Source organism: Mastigoproctus giganteus, chromosome 10, assembly GCF_048544385.1.
Source record: "Mastigoproctus giganteus isolate SK-2022 chromosome 10, ASM4854438v1, whole genome shotgun sequence".
Classification (NCBI taxonomy): Eukaryota; Metazoa; Arthropoda; class Arachnida; order Uropygi; family Thelyphonidae; genus Mastigoproctus; species Mastigoproctus giganteus.
In genome coordinates, this window is record NC_143584.1 from 107,180,885 (window position 1) to 107,199,138 (window position 18,254).

An 18,254-nucleotide genomic window follows, 5' to 3' on the forward strand; every position below is an offset into this window, starting at 1 on the left:
GGCAACAAGATTAGTGAATGGAACAAAGGGGTGCTCTTACGAAGAAATTCTTAAGTTTTGCAAATTAGTGTCTGGAGACTAGGCACCAGCGAGGTGATCTGATAGAGGTGTATAAAGCTTTGAATGGTTTGAGCATGCTCAATGCTGATGGGATTCTTCCTCTTGCTCAGAATAATCACCTGAGAGGGCATAAATTCAAATTGAGTAGGATAAACAGATGTAGGATAGACGTGAGGAAATTTGCCTTTAGCCAGCGGGTGGTTGGTTGGTGGAACAGACTTCCATCTCTTGTTGTGGAAGTTGATAGCCTAAATAAGTGTAAGGCTGAGCTGGACAGGTATTTCGAACGAACAGAGGGGTGAAGTGGAAGCGGTTATTTTTTATTTATTTAAAAAATTTTTTTTTTTTTGGCTGATGCTGCATAAGCTTGCTTTCTTGCATCAAATGCCTCTACTAATGCTAAAGCCTTGAATGTTTTGATGACTCCCTGGTCCATCGGTTGAAGCAAGCTGGTTGTGTTTGGAGGCAAAAACCCAACTTTCACACATGGGTTGAAATTAATTAGGGTGGCAGGAGGGTGACCGGGTGCATTGTCAATAAGAAGCATCACTTTAAATGTAATATGTTTAGACTTGCAATAACGTTCGACTTCGGGTGTGAAGTGGTGACTAAACCAGTCCTCAAAAATGGAAGCTGTCACCCAAGCTTTATGATTTGACTTCCAAATCACTGGTAAGCTAATTTTAGATATACACCAAACGAAAAAATCAAGAACCGCGTAACTCCGTGTTTGCATAAGTCCGGGAAGCGTAAGTCGGGGTATTACTGTATAATGAAATTTCATTGTCGAGAACGCAACCCCTATTTTTAACGTTACATCTATGGGAAAAAATTCCTGCTTTCCAAGTTTTCACTTTACGAGCTTGTGCTAGGAATGAATTAACTCGTAAAGTCAGAAACTACCTATATATATATATATATATATATATATATATATATATATATATATATATATATATATATATATATACATACACATTATGGTGTATGTATATGTATAAAATTAAAGTAAAATGTATGCCAGTAGTATGGCAAACCAGTCGAGCAAAATAATTACTAAACATAAAATAATACGTAAAAAAGAACAAAGGGTGGGGGAAAAACATAATGAAGAAGAGGGTATTGTGGGAGGTACGCTCCTAATATAATTTAGAATTTGGAAGTCCATTACTAAGCAATATATGAAGACCAATTAAAATATAAAAGCCAATTATAAGGAAATTTAATGGCGCCCCTGACAGCACCAGTGTCTATATATATATACAGTCCATTCCGGTTATTTGGGACACACCGGGACTAGTGAATTTGGGGCGCCTCCATAGCCAGGTGGGCAGGAGCAGCAGTGCGTAGCACACGCTTCTTGATTAGACCAGGGTTCGAGCCCGTGACTACCAAATATGGAGGATGCGGAAAGGTCAGGGATGACCACCGCATATTCCTGGAGCAATATGGCCTTAGTTGCTAATGCTCCTAAAAAACCAAATAACAAATAACAACACAAATAGTGAATTTGGCCCGATTAACCGGCTGCTCCAGTTATCTGAAGTTTCACATAAATAGTTAAAAATACAATGTACCCTCCCCCCCCCCCCTCCGCCTTTACAATTAGTTCACTGTACAATCAAATCACGTTACGACGAACTCAACATAGTAAGTACCGTTCACTATACGATGGTCATTGTGATCACGTTTGTGAATTGAATTTTAATTCTATTAAAAGTGATTCTAATTAGCAAAAATAGGAGGAATATTATCCACAGGCTATAAAAGCAAAGATATATTAAACACAAATTTACCCTTTATTACCTTACTTACCAATTAAAAAATTAAATGATACGTGAAAATCGGAAGAATATACGTGATAATCGGAATAATTAATACGTACTGTAATATGTTTATACGAACTAGTTGACATTTCTGTTCACTGACATTTGTGGGTGGGGGGGGTTAAAATTTAAAACAGTAAAAAGATAAGCAATCAATAACAAAGAACAATGCACACACAAATTGCAAGTAACACAATACGCGCAAGTGAGAACGGAGTAACGAGTTACAATGCTTTAAAAATAGGAATGAAGAGAAGAGCTGAAAATTAATTTTTTTAATTTGATTGAAGATTTCATGGAAGTGTAAACACATTTCACCATACCATCCCACAGAATTCCAGCTGTCTCTATTATTGCAAATTCAGTAAGGTCAAGTTTACTGTCTGTTTATGATAGATTTCACTAACAGAAAAGCCCAATAAATAGGTGACTGCTAATTGTTTTTATTGTTTTATGGTTGTGACCTCCAGAATTTCAACCGAACCACGTGGTACCGTCGGAGACAATTGTTGGGTAAACTCCAGTGCTGCAGTCTCCTGCCCCGATTAAACGGCATGCTGTCCAATTAAGCGAAGTAAACCCTGGCTATTTTCTCTATTGGTTTCTGTTTTTTTAAGATTTGCCCCAAATAAACGGCTGCCCCGATTAATCGGTGGCCCAAATAACCGGAATCCACCGTATTAGGTCAAAGGCCCGATTGATTTTTGTTTTGTGAGTGGTAGTGAAAATTTTTATTATTTTTTGCTGGAGGCATTGCCAGTAATTAAGGCCTAACTGGCTAGCCATTGTTGTTCTAGCAATTGTTGATTCACCTATAGTTCTATGTTAACATGAAATCAAGTTAATAATATATTATTATTATTATTATTATTATTAGCTATATGGTGCAAGGAAGCCTGAGACTTATGCTGCACCAGCCAAAAAAAAAGAAAAAAAAATTCCCCTAGTTACCATGAGAGAGAGAGAGAGAAAGAGGAGAAGTAGAAGGGAATCACCAAGAAAGAGAAGGATGATGATATCCAGCTCAGGATCCTGGGTGTGCCAAGCCTAAACTCACCAGATGTGAGCCCTTGGGAAGATTAGAGGTTTAAAGTTTGGAGGAGAAAGGAAATAAAGGGAATTATTAAAGATTAAGTCAGAAAAATTAGGAAAATAGCTAAGAAGAATTAGGAAGGTAATGTTCCTTCACATGGCCGTCTCTCTGCTACTTCATCAGGGGCTTTGAGCAGACCGATAGCCATACTAAAAGAATGTCTCATGCATACCCATTTTTGTAGTCTCAATAACAGTTTTGCTTAGTAAGTACTCGTTTAGTTATGGATGTCCTAATTTAATAAGGCAAATAAAAATTTTAATTGTTAATTTATTAATTTAGTTTTAAATTTTTGGATTATAATTAGCTGCAAACTGGGATTGGGACCTAGAGCCCAATGGGTATGCATTAGAGTAAATATAAAAAGTATATAGGTATTTACCTGTGAACGCTATAACTGGTGGTTGGTACGAGAAAGCATGTGCAATCTGTCCGGGAGCCACTTTATAGGAAGCCGGGGTGCCATCTGGTTTGTTTTGTTGGTTAGTCTGTTGTTAATAATTATATATGCTTAAGGGATGGGTTAATTTGTTTCTTTGTGATTATGCAACCTGTATTAAATTTGTAATCGATGGTTAGGAATTACAGTGAATACCTATATGGATGTTTAGGTTAATACATTTTAAGATTACACTACAATAACAACAGTAACAACAATAACTATAATAGGAGTTCTGATGCTTGGCTAATGTAGTTACCCTGGCTACATTAAATCCCATATCAATCCCAGTGCTTTATAATAGCACTGACTTCACTGGATATTACAAATTTGACAGCTGAGTGATATAAATGGTAACAAAAGCAAATACGCTACACCTCGCCTTCAGCTTATAATAAAGTCCAAAGCACCACAAGGTTAAAATCACCGATGGGGTGTATGTAAATATGTATATAGTTATCCCACTGGGCATACACGGGCTGTTATGCTGTAGAAAGGTTATGCCAGTCCTTGTCCATGGATAACATTACCATTTTGATTTATCAGTAAAAAAAAAAGTGCAATCTTAAAATGTATTAACCTAAACATCCATATAGGATTCAGTGTAATTCCTAATAACTTCAGTTGACAGTTAACAACTTCCTGGTTTTATAAGCTACTGCCAAATGGAGAAAAGAATTTAAGAACATGGATGGTTTTTTCACTGTCATCAGGAAATTTATTTTGTTTTTGCTGCAAATGATTTCCATTGAAGAATAAAGAAATCGAAACATCCAACTTTATCACGGGATTTAAAACTTGGTGGAAATTAAACCCAAAGGTTTCTGACCATGAAAATAGTGAACGGCATCTCTTGTGCTTGGAGAAGTGAAAAAACTTAAGTGCAGGGTTGAAGTTTCAACAAACTATTGACCACATTCGTCAGACAGTACTGGATAAAGATGTAATCTTATTTCTGGCTCGTCAGAATATTCCTTTTCGTGGACATGATGAATCCATATTTTCTGCAAATAAAGGAAATTTTAGAGAAATGGTAGAGTTGCTATCAAATTAAGACCCTATTTTGAAAGAACATATTTTAAGAATTAAGCATTCATCTGATAGGAAAGAACCTTCATATTTATCACCAGAGATTCAAAATGTGTTTATTAACATTTTAGGAAATCATGTGAGAGAGAAAATAGTAGACACTATTAAAAAAGCTAAATATTTTGGAATTCTATTTGACAGTACACCAGACTGACCAAATGTGTGAAGTAATTAGATATGTTCACATTATAGGTGACAAGGTTGAAGTGAAGGAATCATTTTTAGGCTTCTTCCCCAAGACTGTTGCCACTCACGAAAGAAATTTTGAATAATTTAGATAAAGAATGGACTGGATACAAACCTGTGCCATGGTCAAGGCTATGACAATGCAGCAAACATGGCAGAAATTCATGGTGGGGTCCAATCTAAAATCAAGGAAATTAATCCCAAAGCATTGTTTATGCCCTGTGCAAGCCATTTGTTAAATTTATGCGGAGTATATTCGTTCCCAAGCATTTCATCATGGGTAACCTTCTGATGGCCTGACGTAGTTGAGTGGTCAGGAGAGTGCAGTGGCATGCACTCTTTTAGTGGACCAGGGTTCAAGCCTGTGATTGCTAAATACGATTAACGTTTGTATTGATAATTTATTGTAAACTCTACTGACCTAGTGGTCATGCTGGAATATAAACAAGAACTTTTTTTTTTTTTTTTCTTTTGTAAACCTTTATTCTTTCTTTTCAGTCTCTTTACACCAATGCAAAATAATGAAAAAGCATACAGGAATGACAGTCAAAGGAATGACAGTCAAAAGACTTGCCCAGACAAGGTGAAGTACACATTATGAATATGTAAATACAGTCAAAATGAATTTTGAAAAAATTGCTTCTGCTCTACAAACATTGTGCAAATCTCAAGAGAACATAGATACCAGAGGAACTGCTGAAATTTTATTATCATTCTTATGTGATTTTTATTTTCTAAGTTATCTTTCTTTCTGGAACGAAATTCTACAAAAAAGTTAACTTATACAAAAATATTTACAAACAGTCGGAATAAGCTTGAAAAAATGTGTTGTAAAGTTACAAACCTTAAAATTATTTTTTAATGAAGGGAAAAATAAAATTGTAGAAAGGACTCTTCAATTCGCAAATATAACTTGTGAGGAAATGGGCATTTCAGTACGAAGAAGAAGAATAAGGATAAACAAACAAATACCAGGAGAAATGGTGAAGGATGCTGGACTGTCACTCCAAGAAGAATTAAAAATAGCGATGTTTGAATGCCTGGATTGGTTTCATTGAGAATTGGAGGTTCGTTCGAAAGTGATAGATGAAATTCTTTCAGAATTTGCCATTATTCAACCACATAATTTGGTTGTTGCGAAGAAAGAAGAATATGAAATGCATATTTCAAAGCTGACCGAAATTTTCGATGAATCTCGTCATGAAGAAATTGTATTAGAAATTGACCGACTAATGCTTCACTTACAAGCTGCACAAATAACTATCGAGGAACCAAAACAGTGAACAGCTTTGCAATTTGTAGAGTTTATTATAAAGTGGGAATTTTGGAATCTCTCTGAAATTTATTATGTTTAAGGTTCTTTTTAATATGCGTATCTATAGCTTCTTGCAAAAGAAGCCTTTCCAAATTAAAATTAAAAATTACTTCTGCTCATCAGTGGGGCAGACTAGATCATCAAATCTAGTTATATTATCTATTGAAAATGAATATGCCAGTAAAATTAACTTTGATGAGGTTATCGATAAATTTGCCGAAATGAAGACACGAAAATGTAAACTATAAATCTCTTCTGTTATTGAGTTTCACCTTTTATATCTCTTTTTCTTTTTTTGTTATTATATTAAATACTATATAAATACTCTATATTTTATTCACTAAATTTTTAACATTCCTTGCAAAATGTTCCTTAGTTTTCTGTGATTTCTTAAAATCAATTAAGTTTTAAGACTTATTCAAGTACATAACATTAATTGGGGGAGGGATGGGACACAGAAGGATCTCCCCAGGTGCAAAAGACCGTAGCTATGCCGCTGTATGCCTATACCCTCAGGAATTCAATTAATAAGCCTAATATGTACAGTATACTCTCTGCTTTTCATAACATTTATAGAGTATACTTTCTTCTAAATTTGCGACTACAGCACTGGTGACACTGCATCTCTGATATCAAACAATATCTGTCTTTGATATCTTGACCAGCACCTCGAATTCATCAAATTTATTTGCTATACTCCTAGCATTGGAGTTCATGCAAATATACATGCACCTGTTCTTAGAAATTAGCATTAGTAGAGGCATATGATGCAAGAAAGCAAGCTTATATAGTATCAGCCACATCAGCTAAAAAAAAAAAAAAAAAACTTTCCCATTTCATCTATGAATTCACAAGTTCATAGATGCAATGGGAAAGTTTTTCTAGACAAAACTAGACAAACATTTGTCTAGTTTTTGCCTTGAACTTATTAAATTGTTGTCCTCCACTACAACAGATGGAAGTTTATTCCAACTATCAACCACCCACTAGTTAAAGGCCAATTCCTCACATCTATTCTACAATTGTCTTTCCTCAATATAAACTTATATCCCCTCAGGTGAGTAATCTAACAAGAGAAAGAATCCCATTAGCATTGAGCTTGCTCAAACAATTCAAGGCCTTATACACCTCAATTAGATTACCTCACAGGTGCCGTGTCTCCAGATGCTGCAATTTGTAGAATTAAGCCTTTCTTGGTTAACAGCAAGCCTTTGTTCCACAAACCAATCTCATTGCCCTTCCCTGTAATTGTTCCAGCAGCTCTACATCCTTCCTGAAATGAGGCTTCCAGACCTGTATGCAGTACTCAAGGTGTGGCTTAACCATTGCTTTATACAAGTGAACAATCATCTCCTTATCCCTGCTAGTAAAATTCCTGTGTATATTATTGACAAGACACCACTAGATACTCTTGCAGCCTGTCTGCACTGTCAGAAAACTTCATATCTGACTGCACAATTACCCCAGGTTCTTTTCATTCTCCACTACCCTGAGTGTAGTACTACCCAGTTGGTACATTACTCTGGGGTTACTGCTTTATATGCAGTACTTTACACATGTCAATGTTAAACTTCAGTTGCCACCTTAGCATTAGTAGAGGCATTTGATGCAAGAAAGCAAGCTTATGCAGCATCAGTCAAAAAAAAAAAAAAAAATAAATAAATAAAAAAATAACCGACGCGGTGTCACACAGATATAAGGAATGCAGAACTGGAATTTAGCATTAGCATTAATAGAGGCATTTGATGCAAGAAAGCAAGCTTATGCAGCATCAGCCAAAAAAAAAAAAAAAAAAAAAACCCACTTCCACTTCACCCCTCTGTTCGTTCGAAATACCTGTCCAGCTCAGCGTTAAACTTATTTAGGCTATCAACTTCCACGACAAGGGATGGAAGTCTGTTCCACCAACCAACCACCCGCTGGCTAAAGGCAAATTTCCTCACGTCTATCCTACATCTGTCCTTCCTCAGTTTGAATTTATGCCCTCTCAGGTGATTATTCTGAGCAAGAGGAAGAATCCCATCAGCATTGAGCATGTTCAAACCATTCAAGGCTTTATACACCTCTATCAGATCACCTCGCTGGTGCCTAGTCTCCAGACACTGTAATTTGCAAAACTTAAGCCTTTCTTCGTAAGAGCACCCCTTTGTTCCATTCACTAATCTTGTTGCCCTTCTCTGTACTCGTTCCAGCATCTCTACATCCTTCTTGAAATGAGGCCTCCAGACCTGTATACAGTACTCTAGGTGTGGCTTGACCATTGCCTTATACAAGGGAATAATCACCTCCTTATCCCTGCTAGAAAAATTCCTATATATCATCGACAATACACCATAAGCTACTCTTGCAGCCCATCTGCACTGCTCAGAAAACTTCATATCTGCCTGCACAACCACCCCCAGGTCCCTTTCATTCTCTACCACTGTCAGTGTAGTACCACAGAGTTGATACGTTGCTCTGGGGTTGCTGTTTCCCATATGTAGTACTTTACATTTGTCAATGTTAAACTTCATTTGCCACCTCTCAGCCCATCTGCTCAACCTTTCCAGATCCTGTTGCAGTAGCATAGTGTCAGTAGTGTCCTTGACAACCCTGCCTACCTTTGTATCGTCTGCAAACTTCGACATTAAGCTTGATATACCATCATCAATATCATTTATAAATACAGAAAACAATAATGGACCCAACACTGAACCCTGAGGGACTCCACTAATAACATTAGTCCACGACGAGCAGTGTCCATTGATTACCACTCTCTGTCTCCTCCCCCTCAACTACCCCTTTATCCATAGCAACAATTTGCCTCCAATGCCACCTTCTCCAATTTGTGTAGCAGTCTTCCATGTGCAACAGTATCAAAAGCCTTTCTAAGATCCAAGTATATAATATCAAAGTTATTCCCTGCATCCAGTTCTTTTGTGACTGCATCATAGTATCCAATCAAATTGGTCAGGCAAGACTTCCCCTTAACAAAACCATGCTGTGTCTGAGCTATAACTGAAGTCTTGTCTGGATGATCCTGCAGTGCTTCTTTAACCAGTGCCTCCATTAATTTTCCGGGAACAGAAGCTAAACTAACAGGTCTATAATTACTTGTGTCGCCCTTTGATCCTCCTTTGTGAAATGGGGTCACATTTGGACATCTCCAGTCCATGGGTACTTCCCCTGAGTCCAAGGAAGCTCTCATAATTATGGCTAAGGGTTTGCTTACTTCCTTTGCTGCCTCTTTTAATATAACTGGATAGATCCCATCCACCCCAGTTGCCTTTCTTGTATTTATCTTCAACAATTTCTCCTCCACTTTACTCTCAGTTATTACAAGATTCTCTAGCTTACTGCCAGAGTTGAATACACCTCTGGCATTCCCCTCGCTGAATAACTCCTCATGTGTGAATGTCGATGCAAAATATTCATTTAGTTTGTTAGCTACCTGAGCAGGATCATCAACAGTTGACCCATCGATATCAAGTGGACCAATCTGATTCATCCCCTTCCTTCTAGAGTTTACATAAGTAAAGAACTCTTTGCTGTTTTTCTTTGCATTCCTTGCCAAAGATTTCTCGTAATCTGCCTTCGCCTGCCTAACCTCCTTTGTAATTTGGTTACAGATCAACTTGTATCTATCATAGGCTTCTGTGTCACGTGTTAATTTGTATGTATCCCGTGCATTTTTCTTCTCTGCCATATGTCTCATTAGTTCATCTGACATCCACTTAGGCCTAAACCTTGAACAATATTTCTTAGTTGGTATGTAAAGCCTAGTAGCTTCCAAGATAAGTTCTTTGAATGCTTCCCATTTTGTATTTGCTGTTGGCAACATCATCAGTTGGTCCCACTGTATAGAATTTAAATACTGTCTCAATCCATCGTAGTCGCCTTTACGAAAGCAATAACCCTTCCCTTTATCCCTAATGGTAGTAACCTCTTTGAGTAAATCCCACTTCAGCACACTGTGATCACTGCCACCTAGTGGTTCATTTACCTGCAGATTCTTAATGCATAAAGAATCACTACCGAAAATCAAATGAAGAGTATTACTCCCTCTAGTTGCCTCCCGAACATGCTGATGCAGAAAACAATCATCCAATAAATCCACAAAAGCCTTGCTAGTGTGTGAGTGACCAGCCCACAAATTCCAGTCAATATCTGGGAAATTAAAATCCCCCATTATAAGACTCTCTGATTTACTGGCCCACTCTATTTCCCTGTACAGTTTCTTATTATACTCATCAGAGTTATTAGGCCTATAGCACACTCCTACTCTCAATTTTGATCTCCCAATGCTTATGTCACACCAAACTGACTCGACACTTCACTGTCCAGCAATGTCGACTGGCTTCACTTCCTTGGATTTTATGTATTTCTTAAGCAAAAGCATAACCCCTCCTCCCTTCCTATCCTGTCTATTCTTTCTGTAGACATTGTACTCCCCAAATTAATAACATAACATAATTAATTATAATTAATTAATAAATTAATAGAATCATGACTCAGACCAGAGCAGCAAAGCAAAAGGCTCAAGCTAATGGAAGCGCTGTGGCTCAGAGCAGAACTGAGGGGGGCAGTTGTCCTCTGACTCACAGCCTTATAAAATGCACTGTTTGCTTGATGTTTGCAGAGCATTCGGGTACGGGACATGATACTGCCAAGGGGGATGTCTTTGTGTGTGCGCGATGCAAGGAGTGTATCGATATCAGGCAACAACTCGGCGTTCTTGTGGGCCTATATGAGAGCTTGAAGGACAGGGTAGATGCCCTCGAAGAAACTAAATTGAGGGGCCCATCAAGCTCTCAGCTGCCCACATCAATGCCAGAGCTTGCACTTGGGCATCGCGTGACACAGAGACAACCCCCAAGGCAGAATGCGCTGGTCCCGAAGGAACTAGTAGTTGTTGGTGACTCTATTGTCAGGGAAACGGGGAACATGCTTTGTAAAAAAGATAGGTGGAACAGGACCAGGGTATGTCTGCCAGGGGCAAAGGTTGATGACGTTGTAGAGCGAATATCATCTTTTAAGGGCACAAAAGGTGATATAGTTGTACACGTTGGCACTAATAATATTAAGAGTAGGAGACCGGCAGAATTACTTAACAAGTACAGGTCACTGTTGAACAAAAGCCGAGAATTAGGGTTGAATTTGAAAGTGTCTGCAATTCTGCCCAGACACGATAGGAGGGAGTATATGATGAGAGCCTTGTCGATCAATTCGGCCCTGGAAAGATTGTGCAAGGCTCAAGGGGTAGAATTTTTTTCAGCCTGGACTGTACTTGTTAACAGGAGAGATTGCTTCTACAGGGATGGGATACACTTAAATAGAAAGGGTGCAAGAATATTTGCTGATGCTATCGAGGCAGTGTTAGGTGGGTCGGAAAACTGCTAGCTTGGGGGGAGACAAAGACCAATAGATTGACAGTAGCCACTGGCAGAGGTGAAAGAGATTCTTGCACTGCTTCTATTAGAATGAGCAGAAGCCTGAAAAACAAGATGCATGGTATTTCAGAGACTGCTGGGAACCATTGCGGTACAAATAAACACATGGGTTGTGTTAGGGTAGCTAAGAATAGAAACAGGTGCAGGTATACTTGCGTGTACACCAATGCTAGGAGTTTAGTAAATAAATTTGATGAATTTGAGGTATTGCTCAAAACATCAAAGGCAGATATTGTTGGGATATCAGAGACGTGGTGTCACACAGATATAAGGGATGCAGAACTGCAATTTGGGGAGTACAACGTCTACAGCCGACCGGGCTGGCCGAGTGGGTAAAGTACCTGCCCGGCAACCCAAAGGTCGCGGGTTCGATTCCCACCTCGGGCTTGGATCAAAGTACTGCAAAAACCTTGGGAGGTGCAATATGGCCACAGAAGCCGATGCGCCAACAACTACCAAATCAAAAAAAAAAAAAAAAAAAAAACAACGTCTACAGAAAGGATAGACAGGATAGGAAGGGGGGAGGGGTTATGCTATTAGTTAAGAAACACATAAAAACCAAGGAAGTGAAGCCAGTCGACATCGCTGGACAGTGCAGTGTTGAGTCAGTTTGGTGTGACATAAGCATTGGGAGATCAAAATTGAGAGTAGGAGTGTGCTATAGGCCTAATGACTCTGATGAGTATAATAAGGAACTGTACAGGGAAATAGAGTGGGCCAGGAAATCAGAGAGTCTTATAATGGGAGATTTTAATTTCCCAGATATTGACTGGAATTTGGGGGCTGGTTACTCACACACTAGCAGGGCTTTTGTGGATTTATTGGATGATTGTTTTCTACATCAGCATGTTCGGGAGGCAACTAGAGGGAGTAATACTCTTGATTTGATTATCAGCAGTGATTCTTCATGCATTAAGAATCTGCAGATAAATGAACCACTAGGTGGCAGTGATCACAGTGTGCTGAAGTGGGATTTACTCAAAGAGGTAACTACCATTAGGGGTAAAGGGAAGGGTTATTGCTTCCGTAAAGGCGACTACGATGGACTGAGACAGTATTTAAATTCTATATAGTGGGACCAACTGATGATGTTACCAACAGCAAATTCAAAATGGGAAGCATTCAAAGAACATATCTTGGAAGCTACTAGGCTTTACATACCAACTAAGAAATATTGTTCAAGGTTTAGGCCAAAATGGATGTCAGATGAACTAATGAGGCATATGGCAGAGAAGAAAAATGCATGGAATACTTACAAATTAACACATGACACAGAAGCCTATGATAGATACAAGTTGATATGCAACCAAGTTACAAAGGAGGTTAGGCAGGCGAAGGCAGATTACGAGAAATCCTTGGCAAGGGATGCAAAGAAAAACAGCAAAGAGTTCTTTACTTATGTAAACTCTAGAAGGAAGGGGATGAATCAGATTGGTCCACTTGATATTGATGGGTCAACTTTTGATGATCCTGTTCAGGTAGCTAACAAACTAAATGAATATTTTGCATCGACATTCACACATGAGGAGTTATTCAGCAAGGGGAATGCCAGAGGTGTATTCAACTCTAGCAGTAAGCTACAGAATCTTGAAATAACTGGGAGTAAAGTGGAGGAGAAACTGTTGAAGATAAACACAAGAAAGGCACCCGGGGTGGATGGGATCTATCCAGTTATATTAAAGGAGGCAGCAAAGGAAGTAAGCAAACCCTTAGCCATAATTATGAGAGCTTCCTTGGACTCAGGGGAGGTACCCATAGACTGGAAATGTGCAAATGTGACCCCAATTCACAAAGGAGGATCAAAGGCTGACACAAGTAACTATAGACCTGTGAGCTTAACTTCTGTTCCAGGAAAATTAATGGAGGCACTGGTTAAAGAAGCACTGTAGGATCATTTAGACAAGACTTCAGTTATAGCTCAGACACAGCATGGTTTTGTTAAGGGGAAGTCTTGCCTGACCAACTTGATTGGATACTATGATGCAGTCACAAAAGAACTGGATGCAGGGAATAACTTTGATATTATATACTTGGATCTTAGAAAGGCTTTTGATACTGTTGCACATGGAAGACTGCTACACAAATTGGAGCAGTGTGACATTGGAGGCAAATTGCTGCTATGGATAAAGGGGTGGTTGAGTGGGAGAAGACAGAGAGTGGTAATCAATGGACACTGCTCATCGTGGACTAATGTTATTAGTGGAGTCCCTCAGGGCTCAGTGTTGGGTCCATTATTGTTTTCTGTATTTATAAATGATATTGATGATGGTATATCAAGCTTAATGTCCAAGTTTGCAGATGATACAAAGGTTGGCAGGGTTGTCAAGGACACTACTGACACTACACTGCTGCAACAGGATCTGGAAAGGTTGAGCAGATGGGCTGAGAGGTGGCAAATGAAGTTTAACATTGACAAATGTAAAGTACTACACATGGGAAACAGCAACCCCAGGGCAACGTATCAACTCTGTGGTACTACGCTGACAGTGGTAGAGAATGAAAGGGACTTGGGGGTGATTGTGCAGGCAGATATGAAGTTCTCTGAGCAGTGCAGACGGGCTGCAAGAGTAGCTCATGGAGTATTGTCAATGATATACAGGAATTTTTCCAGCAGGGATAAGGAGGTGATTATTCCATTGTACAAGGCAATGGTCAGGCCACACCTAGAGTACTGTATACAGGTCTGGAGGCCTCATTTCAAGAAGGATGTAGAGCTGCTGGAACGAGTACAGAGAAGGGCAACAAGATTAGTGAATGGAACAAAGGGGTGCTCTTACGAGGAAAGGCTTAAGTTTTGCAAATTACAGTGTCTGGAGACTAGGCACCAGCGAGGTGATCTGATAGAGGTGTATAAAGCCTTGAATGGTTTAAGCATGCTCAATGCTGATGGGATTCTTCCTCTAGCTCAGAAAAATCACCTGAGAGGGCATAAATTCAAATTGAGGAAAGACAGATGTAGGATAGACGTGCGGAAATTTGCCTTTAGCCAGCGGGTGGTTGGTTGGTGGAACAGACTGCCATCCCTTGTGGTGGAGGTTGATAGCCTAAATAAGTTTAAGGCTCAGCTGGACAGGTATTTTGAACGAACAGAGGGGTGAAGTGGAAGTGGGTTTTTTTTTTTTTTTTTTTTTTGGCTGATGCTGCATAAGCTTGCTTTCTTGCATCAAATGCCTCTATTAATGCTAATGCTAAATTCCAGTTCTGCATTCCTTATATCTGTGTGACACCGCGTCTCTGAAATCCCCACAATATCTGCCTTCGACGTTTTTAGCAATACTCCAAATTCATCAAATTTATTTACTAAACTCCTAGCATTGTGTACACGCAAGTATACATGCACGTGTTCTTTTTCTTAGCTACCCTAGCACAACCCGTGTGTTTATTTGTACCCCAATGATTCCCAGCAGTCTCTGACATATCCTGCATCTTATTTTCCAGGCTGCGGCTCATTCCAATAGAAGCAGTGCAAGAATCACTTTCACCTCTGTCGGTGGCTACTGTTAATCTATTAGTCCTTGTATCCCCCCAATCTAGCAGTTTTATGACCCACCTAACACTGCCTCGATAGCATCAGCAAACATTCTTGCACCCTTTCTATTTGCAGTCTCTCCTGTTAACAAGTACAGACCAGGCTGAAAAAAATTCTACCCCTTGAGTCTTGCACAATCTTTCCAGGGCCGAATTGATCGATAGGGCTCTCATCATATATCCTCCCTCCTATCGTGTCTGGGCAGAATTGCAGACACTTTCAAATTCAACCCTAATTCACGGCTTTTTTTCAACAGTGACCTGTACTTGTTAAGTAATTCCGCCGGTCTCCTACTCTTAATATCATTAGTGGCAACGTGTACAACTATATCACCTTTTGTGCTCTTAAAAGATGATATCCGCTCTACAACGTCATCAACCTTTGCCCCTGGCAGACATACCCTGGTCCTGTTCCACCTATCCTTTTTACAAAGCATGTTTCCTGTTTCCCTGACAATAGAGTCACCAACAACTACTAGTTCCTTTGGGATCAGCGCATTATGCCTTGGGATCTGCCGCCGTATTGCGTGATGACCAAGTGCAAGCTCTGGCATTGGTGTGGGCAGCCGAGAGCTTGATGGGCCCCCTCACTTTTAATCCTTCGAGAGCATCCGCCCTGTCCTTCAAGCTCTCATATAGGCCCATAACAACGCTGAGTTGTTGCCCGATTTCCTTACACTCCTTGCATCGCGCACACACAAAGACATCCTCCATGGCAGTATCATGTCCTGTACCTGACTGCTCCACAAACATCAAGCAAGTAGTGCATTTTAATAGGCTGTGATTCAGAGGGCAACTGCCCCCCCTCAATTCTCCCCTGAGCCACAGCACCTTTCAGCCCATCTGCTCAACTTTCCCAGATCCTGTTGCAGTAGTGTCAGTGCTGGCCACAAGCATGTTCAACCGGTTCTGTCGAATAGAGCCTGCGCTTAAATAGTCGAAACAATATTGTTGATTAATGTATTAAATATTATTCATGTTTAAAATTTTTGTTCATTATAACATAAAATTATATTATTATGTCTTAAGTTACTGCAAAATTTGAAAAAAAAAAACACTATTACAAAAATACCCTGCTTAAGTATTGCACAGGACACTAGGGCTCTGCAAGTAATTCTTGAACAGGACCCTGCAAGTTTTGGGGCTGGCCCTGAACTATCATTACTGTCATTAACAACCCCGCCAACCTTTGTATCATCTGCAAACGGATATTAACCCCGATATACCTTCATCAATATCAATGATAAATAAAGAAAACAACAATGGACCCAACACCGAACCCTTGGGGACTCCACAAATAACATTAGTCCATGAAGAGCAGTGTTCATTGATTACCACTCTCTGTCTTCTTCCATTCAACCATCGTTTTATCCATTGTAGCAACTTACCCTTAATGCCATACTGCACCAACTTGTACAGTAGTTTTCAGTGTGTAACAGTATCAAAAGCTTTCCTAAAATCCAAGTATATGATATCAGAATTATTTTTTGCATCCAGTTCCTTTGTGATCACATCTTAGTATTCAATCAAATTTGTCAGACAAGACTTCCCCTTAACAAACCCATGCTGTGTCTGAACTATAACTGCAGTTTTTTCTAGATGATCCTGTTCTTTATCAGTGACTCCTTTATTTTCCCTGGAACAGAAGTTAAATTAACAGGTCTGTAATGATTTGTGTCACCCTTTGTGAATTGGGGACACATTTGCACATCTCCAGTCCATGGGGAACTCTCCTGAGTCCAAGGAAGCTTTCATATTTATGATTAAGAGTTTGCTTACTTCCTTTGCTGTTTCCTTTAATATAACTGGATAGATCCCATCCCCCCAGATGCCTTTCTTATGTTCAATTTCAACAGTTTCTCCTCCAATTTGCTCTCAGTTATTACAAAATCATTTAGCTGCCTGCCAGAGTTTGATAAGCTTCTGGCCTCCACGTCCCTACAGACTTCCTCATGTGTGAATGTAGATGCAAAACACTCATTCAGCCTGTTAGCTACCGCAACAGGTTCATCAACAATTAAACTGTTGAAGTAACTCTTAGTTACCCTAACACAGCTCATGTATTTATTTGTTCCATGATGACACCCAGTAGTCCTTGAAATTCCGAGCACCTCGCTTTCCAGACTGCTGTTTCACTACTTTTACTGGAAGCAGTGCAAGAATCACTTTCACCTCTACCTGTAGGTACTATTAATCCATTAGTTTGTAAAACCCCTCAAGCTAGCAGTTTTCCAACCCACCTAATACTGCCTCAATAGCATCAGCAAATATTCTTGCACCCTTTCTATTTAAGTGTATCCGAACCCTGTAGAAACAATCTCTACTGTTAACAAGCACAGATCACCCTGAGAAAAATTCTACCTCATGAGTCTTGCACAATCTCTCTAGTGCCGAATTCAGTGATGAGGCTCTCATCGTATACTGTCATGTCTGGGCAGAATTGCAGACACTTTCAAATTTAACCCCAACTTGTGACTTTTTTTCAACATTTACCTGTACTTGTTAAGTAAGTCCACAGATCTATTAATGTTATTAGTATAACTCTTTGGCTGAATGAAAAAATGCAAATATATGAACTGCAGTTTGTGTGTTTCCTGCTGGAAATAGTATATTCATGAAGTGATACTAAATTTGTTTACGTGTTGTTATCAATGTGTTTTCAGTTTAATTGCAACATTTCAAAAAAAACAACTTAATCTATTGCATGATGTATTAGTCTGGCATGAATTATTTCTTAAATTTTATTTAATTTAGACAAAATGATGCTACCTAAGTGGTGCCTCTCTAGCCAAGTGGGGCAGGAGCAGCAGTGTGTAGCACACGCTTCTTGATTAGACCGGGGTTCGAGCCCACCAAATATGGAGGATGCGAAAAGGTCAGGGAATGACCACTGCACATCCCTCGGAGCAATATGGCCTTAATTGCTAATGCTCCTAAAAACCATATAATAACAATAGCTACATAAGTTTGCATCATTTTGTCTATATTAATACTTAATTGGATAATAAGAACAAATACCTTTGGTAAGAGCAGTCTTGTTATTAAAAAATAAAATTATCTCCTGATTGCTTTCTAATTTACTGTGATGAAGAGCTAGAGAAATTGAGGATGAAACCACACCTCTGTGATAAAGTAACACCACATTGGGTGGCTGGCAAACTTTTTATGTGAACATGAAATGATAAAGAATTTTTTATCAAATTAAAAAATAATTTTCTGTCAAATAAAAAATAATTAGTGATGCAGATTGAATGTGATTACTATAGTGGAGAATGCTGAAATTCACACT

The 18,254-nt window shown here is 39.1% G+C and overlaps 1 protein-coding gene across 2 annotated transcripts in view; it reads left to right on the forward strand.

Moving 5' to 3' along the window:
• Tti1 (Telo2 interacting protein 1) overlaps positions 1–18,254 on the forward strand; it is a 600,292-nt gene that overhangs the window by 40,668 nt on the left and 541,370 nt on the right. The window lies entirely within an intron of this gene.